The 20,143-nt window shown below is 37.9% G+C and overlaps 1 protein-coding gene across 5 annotated transcripts in view; it reads left to right on the forward strand.

The window, feature by feature from the left end:
- CDH11 (cadherin 11) overlaps nt 1-20,143 on the forward strand; it is a 77,128-nt gene that overhangs the window by 12,481 nt on the left and 44,504 nt on the right. Inside the window, exon 2 of one of the 5 annotated variants that reach the window (XM_015874076.2) lies at nt 18,203-18,300. The exons of the other annotated variants lie outside the window; for them this stretch is intronic. The gene's annotated coding sequence lies outside the window, so the exon portion shown is untranslated. The remainder of the gene's footprint in view (nt 1-18,202; nt 18,301-20,143) is intronic. 5 annotated transcript variants of the gene reach the window in all.

Genomic DNA, 20,143 nt, shown 5'->3' on the forward strand with positions numbered 1-20,143 from the left:
TATACTTGTGAGTGTGCATATATATACATGTGTGCTTGTACACCTTTCTTGAATGTCACAGTTCCACCGTGGAATCTTTTCTGCTAATCAGGACTATATGCATGAGTTTATGGAAGCCTTAATTTCTGCCATGTAAACTGTGTGGTGGTGTGAGAGGTTACGCTTGCCTGTGAATGATGTAGTGACTGTGCACATGCCTGTGCCATTACCAGAGGAGGAGGAATTGATTAGCAATAACACACTTCATTAACACTGCACTTTCTCAATCATTGTAATTGTGGCTCTTCCCCTAAAACATCAAGTGGAACAGGTTTCATTTCAACCAAATCAATCTAATGTGTTAAAATTTACATAATTTCCTCTCATTGCATTTATAGAGCAGCAGGAATTTTAATTTGCATTGTCTGTATAGTCTATAATCAAAGTGTTAAGAGCACAAGGTTTATTCATTATGTATGGCATGTGGTGACAAATTTACATAATAGGCTGCATCTTGCTGAAATATTCCTTCTTTCCCCACCCCCACCTTTGCAATGTCGGTTATAACTTATTTTCTATAAGCCCATTAATTCAATTACACAAGCCTTTGAGTTCCAGGGAAGATTTATTAGAGAGAAGTATCCTTATAAAAATAAACAAGTTGATAAAATATCATACTGAACTGCTAAAGTGAGACATTGAAAGCTGGACTGTGTTCTCTGATTGCAAGAGAAAACGTGTAAAACCACGTTTAAGTGTTTGTGCTCTTGCTGTATACTGAAGGCAAACATTCTCACACAGAATGGGAAGAGACCTTTTTGTTCATTATTGGCTGTTTCTATTTAGAGTCTGCTGTTTGAAAAACTTCAGAACTATGTTAGGGACTAAAAAAGCAATTTAGACACTAGGTTGCTGGAAGTTTAAACCTCTGTTGTTGAGTGTTGACTTTGTTTTATTGAAATGAAACTGATCAACAGAATATTTTTGATGTGTTTTAGGAAACAGAGGAAAAAATAAAGGACCGGTGGCATTTGTAGCAGCATAATATATTACTGAAATGAAGAATGTAATGCATCATTGCTTTAGATACACAAATCCTTTAAGAAGTGTCATAAATACACACAAAACGTAAGATTTGTTGTTTAAGTCTTCAACTACGAGAGACTTCTTTTAATGACACATGCCAGGAAGCTCCCTTCTCCCTTGTACTGCCCAAGTAAGGGTGGTCAAAACTAACATAGATGAATTATCCTTTTTTTTTTTTTTTTGTAGTTACACCATGCTATCTTATAATGCAAAGGGTATAAACAAATGCATTCTATGTTCTAGCTGTTCTAAGAATAGCTGTCTGCTTGCCCAGCCATATTCTCAGAGACAAACACTACACTTGCTCAGTATTCATATTCATAGGGTGGACCCATTTGCTTACATGGGCTGCAGAGCAGGGGCAAGGGAACCTGCCACAGTTCTTACATGGCTTCCTTACTGAACTCAGTGCATGGGAGCTGAGCTTTGCAGAATACTTCCATCAAATCAAAACCTTGTTTGAACTGCACCTGGTTTTAGCCACTGATGTATCCAGGCATCAGCAGATCTTGCTGTTGATTAAGCATCAGCTGAAAAAATGCCAGTTGGAAATGTCACCAAAGCTCTTCTTTGTTCCTGTCCAGCAACTGAGCTCCTCCCAGCCATCTGTGGGGAGCCTGCCTTTCTGCCTAAGTGAGAATGGATGTTCTCAAAAGCTGAAGAAGTAAAGGGAAAAGGTGAAAATATATAAAGAGCTGGTGGAATGATAGTTCATAGCAGATGAGGATGTGCCCCTTGCAGAACTGTACCTAGAGGCTAATGGAGTCAACAAAGCTTTGTGTTCACAGCTAATGCAGGTGAATTAAACTGAGTTCAGCTAGGAAAATTTCACTTCATGTAATAACACCTGTAAGGGAAACTGGTGATCACAGCCTGAACCTCTGATTAACCATGTGAGGCAAGCGACCAGTCAGCTGCAGGAGCACAGGTGAAGATAATTCAGCTGTGCTCTGGAAGGGGTGGAGCTTGACTCCACCTATATCCCATTCAAGGGCTGACCAGCACTAAGGCAGCATTTCTTACTGGAGATTACTCTTTTGTGGAGTTTTTCTGGTGAGCTTTGACACTGGCAAGCATCCATTTCAACTGAAAGCCTCAGCACTGGTGAGTCTTTTTTTTTAGGTACCCTCTGGCTATTTACTCTGTAATTACAACTATGCACTTATATTATTCCAACTATACAACACCTCAGAGTTGCTTTAGTCCTGCTGCTATTAGCTTTCTAGGACAACAGGACCTGTGCTTAGGTGTAAGTGAAATGTGTTCAATTCATGAAAATAAAATACAGTAGTCAAAGTGGAATACCTGGGCTAGTTCAGCAGTGCACCAGCTGCTGAGGATGCTACTGTTTATATCCTGTTTCATTTAATTGGAGGTGAAGTTTTAACTTGTCTCTGGTTTTGGTTGTTGTGTAGATCAGTCTTCAGATGAAATGTTTGTGATGTTTCTATCACTAAGAGAAATATATTTTTACAGCTTGAAATGGGAGATGTAAGGAGAAACTGTTGATCACAGCCTGAACCTTTGATTAACCATCTGAAGCAAGTGATGAGTCAGCTGTGGGAGCACAGGTGAAGGTAATTCATCTGTGCTCCTGGAAGGGCTGGATTTTGACTCACCTCTCCTAGATCCCATTTAAGGGCTGACCACCACTAAGGCAGCATTTCTTTCTGGAGATTGCTCCTTCATGGAGTTTTTGTGGCGAGCCTCTACATTGGCGAGCATCTATCTCAACTGAAAGCCTCAGCACCCTCTGGCTATTTACTCTGTAATTACAACTGTACACTTGTATTATTCTAACTATTCAGGAGATAAAAGAGAAATCAGATAAAATATTTTACATGTTTAGCAAATTTTCTCTTGAATTTGATCGGAAATTTGGATAGACAGTGAAATAAAATAAAAGCTCATCAGTTGAGGTAACAAGGTAAATACTCTGGTGCTACAGATAAGCATAATACTTTTTATTTTTCTGCACACAGAAATGCAGTTTTCCTATCGACTCAGTAACTAAAATTTGTTTAGAAATGTTACAAGTGCTCCAGTTAGAGAGCTGCCTAAGATTGCTGTAATTGAAAGACCAGTAGTCAGAAAAAGGCATTTCCTTTCCAGACTCCTAAGGGGTAGATTGGCAAGAGGGCAGGGGAGCTAGAGAGTGGGTTGTCTTTCTCTGAGATGCTGAGATTTGGGCAGGATGTAGGCCAAATCAGGTCAGGCTCACTGGCCTTGGTTTTCAATTTGTACTGTTTCTGCAACACAGGATGGAATTTTGTAGTATCATCTGAGGGTTTTATGTAACAAACATGTTCTTACAGTACGTACAGTAGAGGCACAGGCTGATTTCTCAGGCTCCCATCTTGTGCCACATCAAGCTTGCAAACTTGTATCTCTTGCTGCAAATCTTGTTTGCTGTCTATGCATTGAGACTTATCTGGTGTGTTATGAGTGATTGCACTTTGAGTGTATGCACCTTTTTGAAGTAGCTCTGCCTTGGCAGCCTCGGGCGGCCAGAAGCAGTGACCAAGGCCTGGTTGTGTGCTCCTCCTCTTTGTTTGTTAGCAGTCAAACCCACTTTGCATTGAGGAATTTCTTTCTTTTCCAAGAGCAGCTTTTAAAGAAAGCCAGCAATACTGGTGTCAGCAGCTTTCAAAGGAAGTGGCTCATCTGCAAATAGGCAATATGTTCTACTGATTTACTGGTTCTTTCCTTTCTTGATCCTGCTTCAGTTCAGGTGCTATACAAAATTCAGTATTTAACAGGTTTTTGGGAAGTTAGTTTTAAATCAGGAAAAGATCAGCGATATGACATTGTTGGCTCCAGAGGAAAAATGAAATGTCATGTAACTGAAATAAGTGCTACAAGTCTTTGTGAGGCAATTTCTGTATTTTCTTCCAGCATGATTAGATTTTATAAATATCCTACTGTGTACAGGTATGTTCTCATCTCTCCTTCTACCAGCACAGGATGATGGGCTGTCCTCTGCTCTCAGATGACAAGCAGCCAGCAGCAGTTAATGACAGTGCTGGGATTTTTGGCACCTTTTTTTACACTGCACTGACTCTGTGCTCACAGGATAATTATCTCTCAGCTTTGCTTTATGACACTGAATACAGGACATGCATCATTGCTCCTTCGAGAAATATCCAAAGATTTACTGGGGAAGCTATGATTTCCGAGTGTTCTTGGGGAAAGGGAACCTTGACTCTGAATGTGACTAACAAACATTACTGACTGAAACTGATGTATCACTGACATCAGTGTCTCGATTTCTCCTTTCTGAAGTGCTACCAGTGAAATCTGGCAGGGTATAACATTGTAATAGAGGATTATAAGCTACTTTGTCTTCTTGCTTGAAGCTTAGTAACAAAGGAATCCTAGTATGTATGTATGAGGAAGGGGTCAATAATTTTCAAGATATATCAATATGTTTATATATAGGTAACAGGAATGATCATGGAGTAAAGGTTATGTTTTGTGTTAGGTTTTATTCTGTAGTGAGCTGTGTTTATGGGCTCTGTCATGAGAACTGGAGGGTGGAGTACGTGGATCTTCTTTGTTCCATATGCACTCTATCAAATAAAATTTCTCTTTTTTCCTCTTACATTAAAGAAGAAAGAAAATGTATTCTTATTCTTGACTTTTCACCTCCATATTGCTTTGACTTTCATCTTTCCAGTGCCTGGACCCTTCTTTTTAGTTTTTGTCTATATTGCCTATTTTTGAATATACTCATACCATGGGTTCCTTTTCCACATTATTGAACTCCCTGAACTCAATGGGATCTTTACTGTTGAATTTTAATGGGTCATGTCTAAGTGTTTGGAATGTGCGTTTCCAAAGCTTGGTTCAAACTTAAGGCACATTTCCTGAGGGGAACAGCCCCTTGTATTTTTATTATTATTATTTTAACTCCAATTACGTACTTCAAAATTTGGGGAGTACTATATGATCTGCATAGCACCAAACCAGTTAGATAATATGCATCTTATCCTCAGAAGCAAACAGTATTAGGAATCTTTTGAAGAGGCCACAGATTAATGCAAGGAAGCTGAGGGAAGAGGATTGAATTACTTATGCCAGACTATTTACATGGCACTGAGCCTAAGTGGTTGTCAGAAGAGTTTCTTCTGTTGAATGATCAAGATAAAGCTACTAAAGCCCTTCCAACTCATTCAGCTGTACAAGCTTTAATTACCTAAACCTGGACTGAACCCTAAATCAGTCTGGTTCTTCTGAACTGCAGGCATTAAATAACGTGTCCCCAACAGCATCCTGGTGTGAGCTGTTTCCTCTAGAATCAGTTAGGAAGAAAAACTGCTGGAATAGATGCCTTCCAGTAGGGAAATACCTAAGATCACCTTAAAAGATTCTGATAATAAGGAAATAGTGAATAGAATTTAAATTGTCATAGTTATGTTTTTCAGATTTGTTTGACATCCTTGAGCTCATTGAAGAGGATCTCTCATTTTTTTTCCATGTAAAATGACTCTCATGCTCTTTCAAATTAGATAATGCAGACCTACAGTCTCGCAGAGCCTGAGAAAGGCATGGGTTGTATTTTTTATTAATTGGCCTATATGGAAATCCTTAATTTTCTCCTTGCCATTGATAAGTGAAAACTCTGTAAGGTGTGCTGGATCACTTCCTGTTTTCCAATTAAAAAACCAACCAAACAAAAAACAACAACAACCACCACAAAATAACAAACCTGATTCTTGTGATTTTCCCTGGCATTGAAAGTGGAGGAGATGTAAATATTTTATTTCTGTGGTAAACTGATTCTCAAGAACATGACAAGAGTCCCACTGAATGAAACAAAATTCAGATAATTGTGGCTGTAATGGTTTCTCAAAGAACTGCTTTCAGAAGAAAAAAATAATACAATCTAATTTCATCAAAATATTTTCTGTAAATATTATTGTATGTAATTTCAATATATTTCTTATCCTTGGACTGTTATTATCATCTCTGGCTTCTTTTAGAATGGTGTTACAAAGCATCTGTTTCACTCATTGACCTAGAAGTGGCATTTCTTTGTGCAGAAAAGAAAGGGCATTTACTGCTTGGAAGTAATTGCTTCTCAGATTCTATAATAGGCAAAATCATAAAGCAACACACTTGCTGTGATTTTTAAATACTTCTTTTCTGGAAGAAGAAACCTAGAATTTTTAATTCAGAGGAAAATTAATTCCATCCCCTTAGTATTCTTAGCAAATGACTCATGTAAGAGTTTTCAAAGGCAAATGTTCCCTTTGATAAGATGGAAGATCAAACTTAAGAGGAATTGCTGCTCCCTTATCATGTCAGTAAAATTCCATTGAAATTAGTTTCCACGTTTGGGTTTTCCTGCCTCTTATTTCTATTTAGGAGAGAATATATGGATATATTTGTAGGCACACGTTCTCCTCTTGATGTTTTTGAGAAGTGCAATATTGCTTGAATTCTGGTTTTTGAATGGGGTTTATGGCTATATACAGATATATGTGTATGTGCACAGATATATATTTTAAATGTGTTATAGTTTTAGTTACAACTATTGGAAATAATGGTTTGATGCATCAGATGTGTTGTATAAAGAGAATCACAGTGCTGGCTTTATCTGGTCTCTGCTGCGGAATGCATTATCAGTGCTTGCATGGTGTTCCTCAGTGGAGCATGGAAATGTAGGTAGTGTCATTGGAGAGTCTTTTCTTTAATTTAATTTAAGGTTGGTAGGAGCAGTCTCAGCTTAGCATGCTGAGTACAGGAAAAGTCTCCCAGGTTTGACTGATGGAGAGGATGAGTATAAAAATGGCCTTTACGGGTCAGAGTTGTGAAATTATTTCTTATTAGTTTTTATAATTAGTCTTCGTTTTCTGCTGTTTTTCCAACTTAAAATTGCCTTAAAAAACATGACCTTCTCTCCTTTAGCTATCTAATACAGCCTTCTGTTCCAAGATAAAATCATTTTGTGGTTCAGAAATTTAAAGAAGTGGGAAATAAAAAATAAAAATAAAAACACTGAAGAAGGTATGGTTTGGGCTTGTTCTGCAGCAGAAAATGTTTGCTAATATAGTTATACTGGAACATCTATATCAATAACAATCTTTAGTTCAAGCACAGCATGTGTTGGCAAAGCAGTGGTTTTATCAGCTCATGAATAAAACTCATATCAGAAATGACTCCTCTTTGCCAGTTGAAATAGTTATTGTCAGGCTTTCTCTTACCTCAGTGTGAGTGAGGAGGGACTGAAACTGTCCATTTCTGGCTGATGTATACTCGGCACACATTTTCAGGGTGCTGGAGAAATTGCAACATAATTAATTTGGACATCTGCTATTTTAAAAAGTTTTTTTTTTTTGCCATGCTTTTACAGAGATGCATATATCAGTGACTGAAAATGTTATCACTGGAAAGTGATTTTAGATACTTTGGTGGCGAGAAAAAGAAAGAGTATAAGAGTTAATGTCACATTTTCTCATCTGGAGTAATCTTAGTAAAATGTGAGCTCAACCCTTGCAGTTGTTTTAATGTCTTGTTTTATGGCCTTTATCCAGGTCATTCATCTCTTTACACATACTCAAATATCTGTGCTCGTTTCATAAAATACTGTTGTTTTAGACAGCAAGAGCCTTTTTGAGTAAAAGTCTTGCTGGCAAACCAGGAATAATTTGTTGTCTAAGTAATTTTAAATGTCTGAAGTTTTCTCATATGTTACATAAAAGGCTTGAGTTGGGGACACCAAACCTGTGGATGTAAAAGCCTGAAATTGACTGAACATAGCCAATAGTGGCCTGAAGTTCAGAACATCTGTAAGGAAATATTGTTATTGTACACACATCACCATTAAATTAGGAAAATTGAGCACATAACTAGGAAATTATTGCTGGTGGAAGAAGCATGCTATTTAGATGCACTTATACAATTGTCAGGTGCTTGTGGTTAAACACTGCTGTACAGTCTTCTATGTAAAAGTTTTTGAGTGCAAAATAATTCTTCCTTCTGTTCTGGAGTGTTTTGTTTTCTCTCTCTTTCTCTTATAGTCTGTATCTGAAGGTCTGATTGTTTACAGAGTGATAGTACAGAAAGAAGGGGGAAAAAGCCCTTTTCTATGGATGTTTGGATATGTCAGTAGTAGTTACACAAATATGAAACTATTGAATTGATACGGATTTGTTGCTTCTGGCCCACCAAGAAAGCTGATGTAACCACAGTACACACAGCATTCTAGCATTTGTCTGCTCTGCAAAAAGCATTTTTCCTAATAACTAAGAAACCGTCAGTGCCAAGTTTTTGTTCTTTCCAGATCAGTTGCCTGGTGTTTCGTTAGGTCAGAGCCATCCTACATAACAGTTGTCTTAAGATGCGCTAGAGCTGCTAAGCAGCACTGAGATGCTGAGGCAGATGCTGAAATAGAGAAACAAGATGAAAATGGCACAAGATACAAATATATGGCATGTTCTTTTCTGTGGAAACCATTGTAGGTTGATTTCCTCCTTGCCATTATTTGTTTATATGTGTTGCATCTGTGGGTTTATATTACAGGGATTTCTCACTGTACAAGTCAGAATGAAATACGGAGGGTGAGAATCAGCTGACGCTGAATTTTTCCTTTGTCTTTAAGTTGTGGAACGAGCTAAACAAACAAAACTAATTCTTTCCATTTTTGTTATCCTTTAGCATGATGTCTTTTGCATTCTCTTTTGCTAGTTCTTCCTTGAAAAGCAGATTTAATGTAATAGGAGTGTAGAACTGGTTTCTTTGCATATGCGTGAGAGTTATGCCTGAATTATGTGTTCCATATTTTTGTTACTGCCCTGTTTTTAATAGATTGCTTTATATATATAATATACACATGTAATGCACACACAAACATTTATTTATTTGGCTACAATTTTATGCACAGAAAAATCCTGTAAACAAAGCAAAACACGTTTTGGGGATTTAAGGAAAAGGGGTGAATTAAGCCATAGCAGGAAGAGAGCAAGCAATTCAGATGCTAGAAAGGTATATAAAGGTTTAAAAGAGATAAATTTAAAGAATGAGCAAATTTTAAGTTAATAGAAGAAGCTCAGCTTGGGATTAAAGGAGAGTGACATTGGGACAGCAACTGAACTGAGGATGTGGTAGTAATGGCATTTGAGCTATCTAGAAAATGTTGTACTGCTCTCACAGATGTAGTCAGTCTCATCCTTTTCTGCTTTCATTTGAGCTTGGTTAATCCTTAGCTGTTGTTAATCACAAAGTTTAGAAGGTGTTTTATCACCAGCCAAAAACTGCCTGAGGACAATTTGAGCTGACAGAATTACTGGACATATGCTAACACGTTATGCAAGGCAGTAGAAAGGGTTAATACCTATTTACTGAATTGGATGGTTGTTTTTTTTTTTCCCCTCACAAGACCAAGAAGAATTTGCTCTTGATTTGTATGCACTTTATTTGAGGTTCTACTAAATGGTCATGCAGGAGGACGAAGTGTTCCTAATAAGGATACAGGCATCAAACTGTATTCCTTACCAGGCTCACAGAGCAGTACCAACACTCCAGAAGGCCTTATCTTTGTGAAGTAGTGAGTTGCACTTGGCTTATCTACTTTCTCCTAATTTTGTGAGACTGAGCATTGGGAAGAATGTAGATATCTTTGAAGTACATTCCATCATGTTTTCTGTTTCAGTTAAACAAAGCCATTTATACTGTCAGTCAATAATGGTTGCTTGAATTGATATATTTTATTAAACTTAATATCACTGGAAAATTACCTTGATCAAGTCTGTATTTCAGCCCAAGTGGTGGGAATTACCAAGCCTCACCTGAGAAGTTTTTGATTGAGACAGCCATCAAATTGCTGATTGTAGCTAATTGCCACTGAAAACTGGGTTGCAGTTTGTTTTGGGTTTGATAACATCCAGAAGTATTGGGCATTGAACAGATGAATGCCCATAAAATTGAACAGATTAATGTAACAATCTCGTATGGACTTGAGCTTTGCTTTTCTCTTTATGACACTTCTAAGCAGCTATATATCTCCACACTATCTGACTCGCAACATGTATCAGTCATGGTATGAAGGGCTGACACTGAAGTAAGCCCACACTGTGCCACCGAGAGTTTTCTGTTTGAGTTGTTTATTTTGAATAGTTGTAATGAACATTAACATCTAGAGAAGCTTTACAACAATCTGATAGTTTGCAAGTATTAGCTACGCCTTTTAATATTTCATAACACTTCATATCAGAAAAATATAGAGAGATGTAGTACACTTTTTGAGGTTTTGGATGGTTCATGTACTTGATGAGAGTGATGGAGTATGGCAGCATGTTTATCTGAAAGGTGTATATTAAGAAAATGAAGTAACAGGAGCAAACCCTGCTGAAGAGGTAGCTTTGCTGGATGAGAGTTAGCTACAAGTAGCTGAAGCACACTGTTGTGCTGGGCAGGCGGAGGAGTATTGACCAGAGAATAAGTGTAAGAATTGAAAATGTTTTGATGTGTTATAAGTTTGAATTGATTTTTCAAGTTTGTTTTGCCTTCACTCTTGTGCAGAAGGCCTTATTTTTGGTGGTCTTCATAAACAGTTGCAATACTTTAAATTTAAAATAAACAAATTGCTAGTAAATACTGATTCTGTTATAAGAATGGATAATATGTTAAGGCACAAACAAGTAGCTGTCTACCGCGTTTATTTTACTGGCTTCCTTTGACTTCAGCTTGGACGTGCATCAGACCTAAAAAGAATAATTTTAAACTACATCAATTTAATTTTCAGCTGCTTATTTTAGAATGCTGTCTCTTAATGAGATATCATGAGGGTGGGGGATCCCTTGTGGGGTCACCAGCTTTCCTCATCTCAGTAACCTGCTTGTACAAAATCAGTAATGTGCATTGTTAGCAGGATTATACTTCATTCTGATAATTCCTATAACCCATCTGATACATTTTGAGCTGCATGGATGGGGTGTACAAGCAGGGTAATAAACTTTGGTTCCGTAAATGGGTAAGTGCAGCTCTTTGAATGAGTCTGCTGTGAATAGTTGCTTAAAATATGCTGTTTCAGCAAACATGCTTGATAACTTAAATTCAGGGAAATATTTGCCGGAACAAAATCTGAAAGTGTGTGAATCTGATCAAAAATACTTAATATGAGATGAATATTTATAGTATGCTAGCAATATTTGCATAGCTTTTGCAATTGCTCGTGGATGTTATCAGACTATCTTCAATGGTTTTTTTTTTATCTTGTAAAAGAGAAATGAGTAAATTGTGGTAAGTAGCTAAATACAGACACAAACTGTTTTCTGATTTCAGTGTTGGAATTAAGTTTTCCTCAGTGCAGCTGATAGAACTTCTATCCAAGAGGCACAAAAAAGGCTTGCAGTATTGAAACCTGTGATAAATTGTGCCAGTTCTGACATGCAGCACAAGGCACAGAGCTGTGCAGGTGTGGAACAGTTTATTTGGCTTTCTGCGGCAGTCTGCCCACCTAGGCACTGTGTTACATGCTGCTCTGAACCTAAATGCATGAGAAAACCTTAAGTATACAACTGGGATCTTACAAGAATTTGTCACTCCTGAAGGATTCCTCAGAGTGTGTATTTCATACTAAATACTGCTATTTTTGTTTATATTCTATACAGAAGCAGAACTGAATCTTTTTCTTTTCTATTTAAAACTGACATTGCTATGTAGACTTAAGAATCCTACATGCCTTTTTATCTCAGGCTGTGGTACTTCAAATATGAATTCATTGTTTGTCTTAAACAAAGTTAAAAATGGACTTGTGTGTCTTGCCTTCTGTCACAATGTTGGCAGGAAGAGGACTTTAATGCCAAGTGCCTGTGCAGAAATTTCATTGCAGTTCCTAATTTAAATTGCTTTTCAGCCCTGACATTGAAAGCAGTGAAAAGTTTCCAGTAAAGTCTCCCTGCCACTGTTTGAATACATAAAACTTATTTTTAACCTTTTAACGTCAGCTACAAGCTGATGGCTTCAGCTTCCTGAAGCCATTTTCTTTCTGACACTTTAGTAGTGAGTTACAGAGTCCCTTTTATTCATTGTTTTGTTCTCCTTGTGCTGCTGATGCAGGCTTCTGATCCCTCTGGCTTACATGTTCTTAAGCTTTGAATTCAACTTCCAGGTTGGTGCCTATTGTGTTAGACTGTTTGTTTTTGACTAGAAATTATTGTTTACTGTATCGAATGGGCATTGGAATAAAATTTTTGCAGCTGATTTCCTGCGAGGATGCTATTTTCCTCCAGGTCCTTCCTTCATAACCAAATTCCACTGCTGAGCACAATTCAGCAAGACCTGCCTATCCTATCCTGAAGTCTGCAGATGTGTTGTGTGGTGACTTACAGTCTGTATTTGTTTACTGTTTCCTCTGAAGTTACTGGTTGTTATTCGTTGCAATCTCTTGCTTGAGATCAAGGCTTAAAAATGTATTCCTTCCTGTAATATCAGAATACCTCACACACTTATTTTGTGACAGTTTAGAGGAACAGATAATTTGGGGTGAAGGTTTAATATAGGTGAGTACCTTTCAGGAAATACCTATTTAATTTAAACAAAATTTATACAATAGATTGTAAATTCTTCTGAGATGTTATATGCTTATTTTCTTGAAGACTGCAAAGAACAGCATTTCAGAAAACGTGGTAGATTACCAGTTTGTTAATGAGACATTTCTGGATAAACTTAACTCCTTAGTCAAGTCTATATGTTAAAAAAAGTGCCTGCTATATACTTGGGAGAACAGAATGTCTCTTGCATCCTTGTTTTCCATGCAAGACCTTTCATTTCAATTGCTTACATTACTCATTTTAAACACTGTGCTGTACAACTAATAGGCATGACTGCAGCCTATTTAGTATCATGCAAATGAAAAGAACCGCAGGAGCTTCTTCATTAGTGTGCTGCAGTGTTGAAGGAAAAAAGCACTGAGGGAAAATCAGCCTGCCTAGGGCTCTTACCTTTATTGTGAGGCGGGTTGCTGTGGCAAAACACCATCAATGGGGCTGTGCCAAGTGTGTTCCTACTCTGCTGTTGGGCAGACCTAACATTGTGCTGCCTTTTACTCATGGCTACAGACAACATCCCTGTGTGCAAGGTATATTTTTTTTTAACAGCAGTATATAAAGAACGCTAGCAGGTGAGCTGTCGTACACTTAGCAGCAGCTGACTTAGGACAATGTCATCTGAATAACAAGATAAAGCCTTGTAAATCCATTTTCCTGCTTTGCAAATGAGTACGTGCTGCTGCTGAAACGTGTTAAGAACCCAGTTCAAATAATATTCTAGTTCCAAATGATCATGGCTCTGCCCCTTGACGAATGAAGGCAATAACCTTCATCTCAGACGTCAGCTTGTCCCATCTTTTTTATCCAGTTCTCCAAGTGTAACCAAACATCACATCTGCTTGATCTGGAATCCCTTATCAAGATATTACTTGTGTAGAGGACAGTGGAAAATATTGCAAAACATTCTGTTATACCAACTTAACTGAAAAGCTGCTGTTGCTTTAAAAATTTAATGTGAAAAATATAATAAGGAAAGGTTGGATTTTGGCCAAAAAGAAAAGCAACTCAACTTTATGGTGGCTTAAACTGTTTTGCAACTAAAGATTGCTTTTCTCTGAAACAACTCATTCCCTCATGCAACTAAATACTGCCATATGTTTAAATTCTTGCAGGCCTCCTAAGGCTGACCCAGAAGAAATGTCAACAAATGTTTGTGAGTCCTTGTGGCCTTGTAACATTTTCTTTAAAAAGTGAAGAATAGAACAGCAGGAGCTGTAACACTCCCACAGAACAGACATATGAAGGCATATGGCTAACATGGGAGCCTGCTGGCTCTTCAAAGCTTGCTGGCTTCACTCTTAAGGCTCCCTGTTTGTTTTTTTTTTCTTTTTTTTTTTTTTTTTTCTTCCAAGACAGCTAAACTTCCTATCTCATGAGTTGCTTTGTTCTACTCAGGGCTGGGTGTAGCGAGCCTGGGGTCCTGTATGCTCCAAAGGTGCAATGGGAGAATGGGCATGTCTGTTCTTGGAGATAGCAGGCTGGCTGATGCAGGTATGGGACAATGTGGTGGCCTTCATGGTTGCTGCTGAGTTTGGCTTGTCCCTGAAGTACCTGTAGGCAGTTTACTACATACGAGAGCTCAGATAACAATCTCTTCTGTACTTGGATAGATTCTGGGAAAATACGCTCTCTACTGCACAAACCAAATGCTGGCTCTGATTTTGGAAATTAAGTAACATTTTCTGCAAGGCACTGGACAGCTGTGCTAACGTTTCATTGCACATATAGCTTTATTGCATTTAACTCAGAGATTTGAGTTTGATGTTGTGAGGAAGGTCTCCAAACACCCGGGTTCACAAGCCTTTTTCCAAAATCAATATGATATAATGGTATATTAAATTAAGACTTTTAGAATAAATTATGCTTTTAAGTTGCTTGGAAACTTTGGAATTATTTTCTTCCCTATAAGTAAAATTTCCTGCAATTATTATTTTTTATTAATTCAGATATTTCTGTGCTGGAACGAGGTAGCTTTAATATTGGAAACTTAGAGCACAAAGAAATCTGTAGGGAAAAAGTGCAGCACAACCACTCCATTTCCCTTCCAACTGTGTTTCATATTCAGATAATACATAATTTGACTTCCTGTTCCAAAGGCAATTAATAACATCTGTGTAGCATAAAGTAAATCTTCTCAGGTTTATGCATTTGCAGAGGCTGTAAAGACCATGCTTGTAACAGGCTTGTATAAATGCACAGATTACTGCATACCTAGAACCTAGAGAAGGAGAGAGAGCGGGTATCTGTGCTCCAGTTTGAGCATGTGTCTGGGGCCCTTTCTGGGTGATGTGAAAGGCTGTTTTGCTCTGGTGCTGTGCAGATGTGTGTCTTTCCCTGCTGTCATCAAAATTTATATGTTCAACACAGCACTGGATTTTTTTTTCTGAAAGACTTTTGGTCATTTTTGTTTGGTCTATTGTCATGGATGCATGACCTTTTGAGTCATGGCATGGTCTATTTCTCAATACCACAAGATGTTTCTTCACAAAATATGTTGGGAGGTATTTTATGTAACCACTCAAAATCTCTGCATTGATGTGGAGGGGGGGGGGGGGTTGAGGTCTATTTTCTCAAATGTGGTTGCTGAGGTTTCTGTGCACTGAAAATCAAAAGCATAAAAAGAGCACCTGAGTAAAACATAAATGTAAAAGGAAATATCTTAATAGTTATGGAGTTCCTGTGGTTTACTCCTCATCCTCTTTCTCTGTGCCGTACAGTTACAGTAATATGAAAACACTGGACATGAGTATATATTTTCCAACTTAAGATCTCACTAAATTGAACATAAAGTACGTCTACAGCTTTATCTCAGTTCTGCAGCATCCATGGCAAAGAAGGTTTACTACTTTAAGTAATTACTATGCAGCTATATGATTCTACTTTTAGAGGACTGTAAGAGTAAATTAACTTACCTTCACAATATCATTTTCAGATTCAGGCATTAATTACTATCTCCAGTTCAGCTCTGGAGCTGAGGAGCAGAGGGCATGTTGACAAAGTCTATTGTTGGCAGATGGAATCTCAGCCCACCAGAGCTACACAAATGTGTTTATCATGGTGCCAAATCTGAATTAGCAGGTTGGAACAGAAGCTCATATGCCTCACCTCACAGTAGGACTTGGTGGGTTGGATTCAGTGCTGTGCTGACCACATTTGTTCAGCTTCAGCTCAACTTGGAACTTGGGCAGAAAGAGCTCACATCTGCCAGCAATATACTGTGTAGATACTCCCAGAAAATCTGCCCGAGGCCACCCAGGAGATTTAAGTTTGGGCCTGGAATATTCTTCCATCCCTGTCCAATTTAGTTGAAAAGTTCCTGCTGTATGAAAATTATACCAAAAAATATTCCACTTAGATTTTTTTTAGATAATCTTTTGGCAAAGTGACATTTCCATTCATTTTCTGAGGAGCCACATTTCTGCACAGTTGACAAACAGACTTGTTTCTTTATTGTAAAGTTATGTTTGGATTTATTAGGCATTAGAATGTTTCCACACACAGTCTGCCATTTTTTGTCTGGCTATGTTTGTGTTGGGCATTCCTGGCTGAGTCCCAAAAGAAAACAATTGAAACTTAAGAGTAGCTGCGATTCTGAGAATGTGAATAAAACAGACCAGTTCAGGTGAAAGGGACCTTCAAATATTGAGTCCAACTGACCACTTCAGGGCTAACCAAAAATTAAAGCATGTTATTGAGAGCATTACCCCAATGCTCTTTGAACACTGGTAGGCTTTGGGCATCAACCAGCTCACTAAGAAGCCTGTTCCAGTGCCTGCACAGTAGACAGCTTTTTTCCTCAGTATCTGACCCTCCCTGGCACAGTGCTGTCATCAGTTTGGAGGGAGCAGAGACCATCATTTCCCACTATTTAAAACTGTGGATGTAGCTTTTAACCAGCTGTTTGATTTTGTTTTATTTTGTCAACCCTCCTCATTTAATAAATATATCTCCTTTTATTTTGCTGAGTATGAGGTTGAACAGTACTTTAGAGCATTTATTGTTATTTAAAGCAAATGCCTTTAAAGTATGTAGGATCTATCTCTGTTAGACAAAACTCCCATTGACATTAGTAGAATTCTTCAGGTTTCTCCTGAATATGAAAAGCACTCTGTTATTATTTTGTTATGCGTATTTCTATTTCACTATCATTGTTTTGAAGAAACCTCATAATCCACTTGCTCATAGCTTGTAATAATTACACTACAGAAAACTAAAGTCTCTGTGGTATTTCGGAGGCATAATGAATAGCAGACTAATGTTAAATATTAATATTGTTGAACGTTCTTGTTAATTTTGTATGTGGACTTCATTGTTACAAGCACTTCATTGCCTGATGCAGCTGAAATACAGATCTGCATTTATGTATTAACTCTAAAGCATATATTGCAGCATATTACCCAAAACCAACAAATTAACTCCAGTAAGAAAATATATAAATATCATCACTTCCAGAGTCCTGAAATAATAGGAGGTAGAAAGTGATGTAATCTTTGCCTTAAACATTGCTGCACTTCTGGAAAATCTGGATTAGGTGTGAGTAAAAGTTGTACACCAGGCCCCTTGGAAGCTTCTTAGTGCTTGTTTAGTGCTTAGATATATTCTAGATCCTGTATTTACCCATTGATACTTTCCTTTATCTTTAATTACCGTTTCTTGAAAATGATATGTTGTTTAGATACTATTCCCAACATCAGTTGTGAAGTATTGTTCAGTCCGGAAAGCCGAAATATACCATTTAAAGGAACTTGTGTTCAGAATCAATAAGTTTAACTCATCTTTCTTCATTATTTAAGCTTTCTTTTGTCAACATTTAAAGACTGCTTCATGGTCAAATTAATGAATTTGACATCGGTTTGTCCTGATTGAGAAGCCAACTGTGTAATGTCCTTTGAGAAAACAAAAAAGGAAATGAAGAAAGGAAGAGTAACAAAGACAGAGTGAATGCCTTTTGGTTGACCTAAAATAAGTTTACTATCCATTTTTCCCTCATTCCATCCTGTCTGCATCTAGACAAGTTATGATGAGTGAGAACATGGGAGGACAGGGAAAGAAGTTTGAGTCCAGAAATAAGACCAGATAATACTTAGAAAAAAATAAACTTTTGAAGAGTCGTTGCTGGGTGTGCAATAAGCTTCCCAGCTTCCCAGAATGAATCATGTATCATTCTGCGGTGACAGAGATATTCAGTGAGTTGAATGAGGCACAGAGATATTCAAAAATGTCAGATCTCTGTGGTGACTTTAAACAACTTCTCTTTATTTATTAATAAAAGAAGGAAAGTTGGGGGAAAAAAAACCCACAAATGTTCCTAAGACCAAAGCTCTGTCTTTCTCAAGTCTCTTGGACGAATTCTGAGCTATTCTCCTTTATGGTTATTTCTGATGTCCCAAAATTGTTCTTTCTTGGGTGTCTCCAGTGGACCTGGAACCAGCAGGAACATTTGTTGAACATTTATATAAAGATTTTTTGAAAGGTTAGTTGATTTTCTTTTTTTCTTTTTCTGTGCTGAGTGTCCCCTACAGCTTAGCTAATGGGGGCATTCAGCATATACTTCAGTGGCTCTCAATTTTAGATTTTCTTTTCAGGTCACTAGAAGAGGTTGATAAAAGAGAGCAGAAGAAAGCCAGAGGAAAGAAATAGAAAACAGCCTGCTGAAAATGGCAGCAGATAAAGATAAGATAAAGTGAGTACCAAATGCTAGTAAAGATGGCCTTTGCTGTAGCTTTGCTATTGATCACAACAGAAGGATCTGATCATTTATATATTGTGGAAGAAAAACACCAGTGAATATGAATGTAAAAGTGACAAGGAGAGGAAACAAATAAGGAAAAAAAAAAAAAAAATCTGTAGTGAAAATGTGCCATTAGAATATTTCAGCAATGACGAAATCCCACTCCAGTAGTCTCTTATTTCCTTTAGGTGGAAGTTGTTCCAGAGTGACCTAGAAGGCTTTTATGCAATTCTTTTATGTTGTTTTTTTTATATCAGTACTAAGGGATATTGTCTTTGTATCTATCATATATGTCCCCATGAGGGAATATATATGAGCATTTTACTAGTGGCTGTTTAAGAACCTATACTGAATCTAGTAGACAAAAAATACAAATAGTCTTTTCATTTACAGCACAAATGAAGACTTTTTCCAAATCCAGGGAAATCAGATACAGTGTGCTACATGTACATATTTGTGAATGAGAAAGATGTAAATAAAACTTTTTTTTTTTTTTTAATGTATTTATGTATAAAACAATGTTTCTCTTGTGGATCCTCTTCTTCCAAATTTGGTTTTCAGAAGCTCAGAAGTTGGAAACCTGGAAAAGGAGGGCTTGATGTATGATATTTAAAATGACAGAACATACCTGCCTTCAGGCCTTCCAATCCACTTGCATTCTTAGTACCTGCATACGATGGGACTGGAGCAGCTTGAAGCTAATTAATACAGACTTTATCCTCAAGGGCCTGTGATCTGCCTTCAGGCATTTGTGACCCAAAAGCAAGGGAGGAACTGATGAAGTCATATTGCATTGGGTGCACACAAGGCCTGGATGTTCATAGGATCTGTAAAGAGCATGTTAGATTAGGGGGCTGATTTGTTCATTGGAAGCCTACACAAACTGTTTCTCTGCTATGTAATTTGGCTTCGGACACATGAGATTTGGACTTCGTTCTACAGCTTGTCATTGTTCTGAAAAGCATTAGTACATATGCTTTTCTCTTATGAGAAAATACAGGTATTCTTCTTTTTAGCTTGCTAATTTACAGCCATCGTTCGTGGCCTTCCCATCTCACAGGACTCAGTACAGCTGGCTGCTTTTCAGGCCATGTCCAGAGGCAGTCGGGCTTGTGGTTCCCTGCTTGTGGCACTGCGACCTGCTGGATGTCAGCCAGCACCTCAGCAGTATGTGGAAGGGATCACCAAGGGCAAATATATTGGTAGAGTGCAGAATGTAAAGTCAGAATAATTCATGAGAAGGAGAAATAGACTGCTTACCTGCTTTGAACTGAACCTTGTCTTTGTGGGACCTTCTCTGCAGCTCTTGAGTTTTGCCCTTAGCTTGCAAGTCCTGCATTACTTCTGGGTGTCCTTGTTGGATGACAAGCTCCTCCTTTCCTTCTGGATGGAGGGAGAGCTTAGGACAACTGTTTAGTCCACATGTATGAAATATGTTTTCTAGCCCTGATTTATGACAGATGTCTTATTCAAATAATGGTTTGAATACTTAGCTCCTCTGGACTCAGTTCTGTGCTGTAAAATACAAATATTAACACTTTCCTACCTCAGAACTAGACCTCTGAATTGTTCAAATTCTGTGGTGTTGGCAGTTAGTAAGAGAGGCAACATATGCTTCCCCACTGCTATTCCTCAGCATGGGGTTTGGACTCTCAGGATGCATGCATGCAGCTGCACAAATACCCCCAGTCCCTGAAATGTGGTTAGTCATCAAAGTCATTGGCACTCACCTGCCAGCAGAACCTGTAACTGCCTGTGTATGTATTTATAAGACAGGCTATGTGAGATTGTCTTT

This window comes from Coturnix japonica, chromosome 6 (assembly GCF_054131305.1).
Source record: "Coturnix japonica strain WE chromosome 6, WE-NBRP24, whole genome shotgun sequence".
NCBI lineage: Eukaryota > Metazoa > Chordata > Aves > Galliformes > Phasianidae > Coturnix > Coturnix japonica.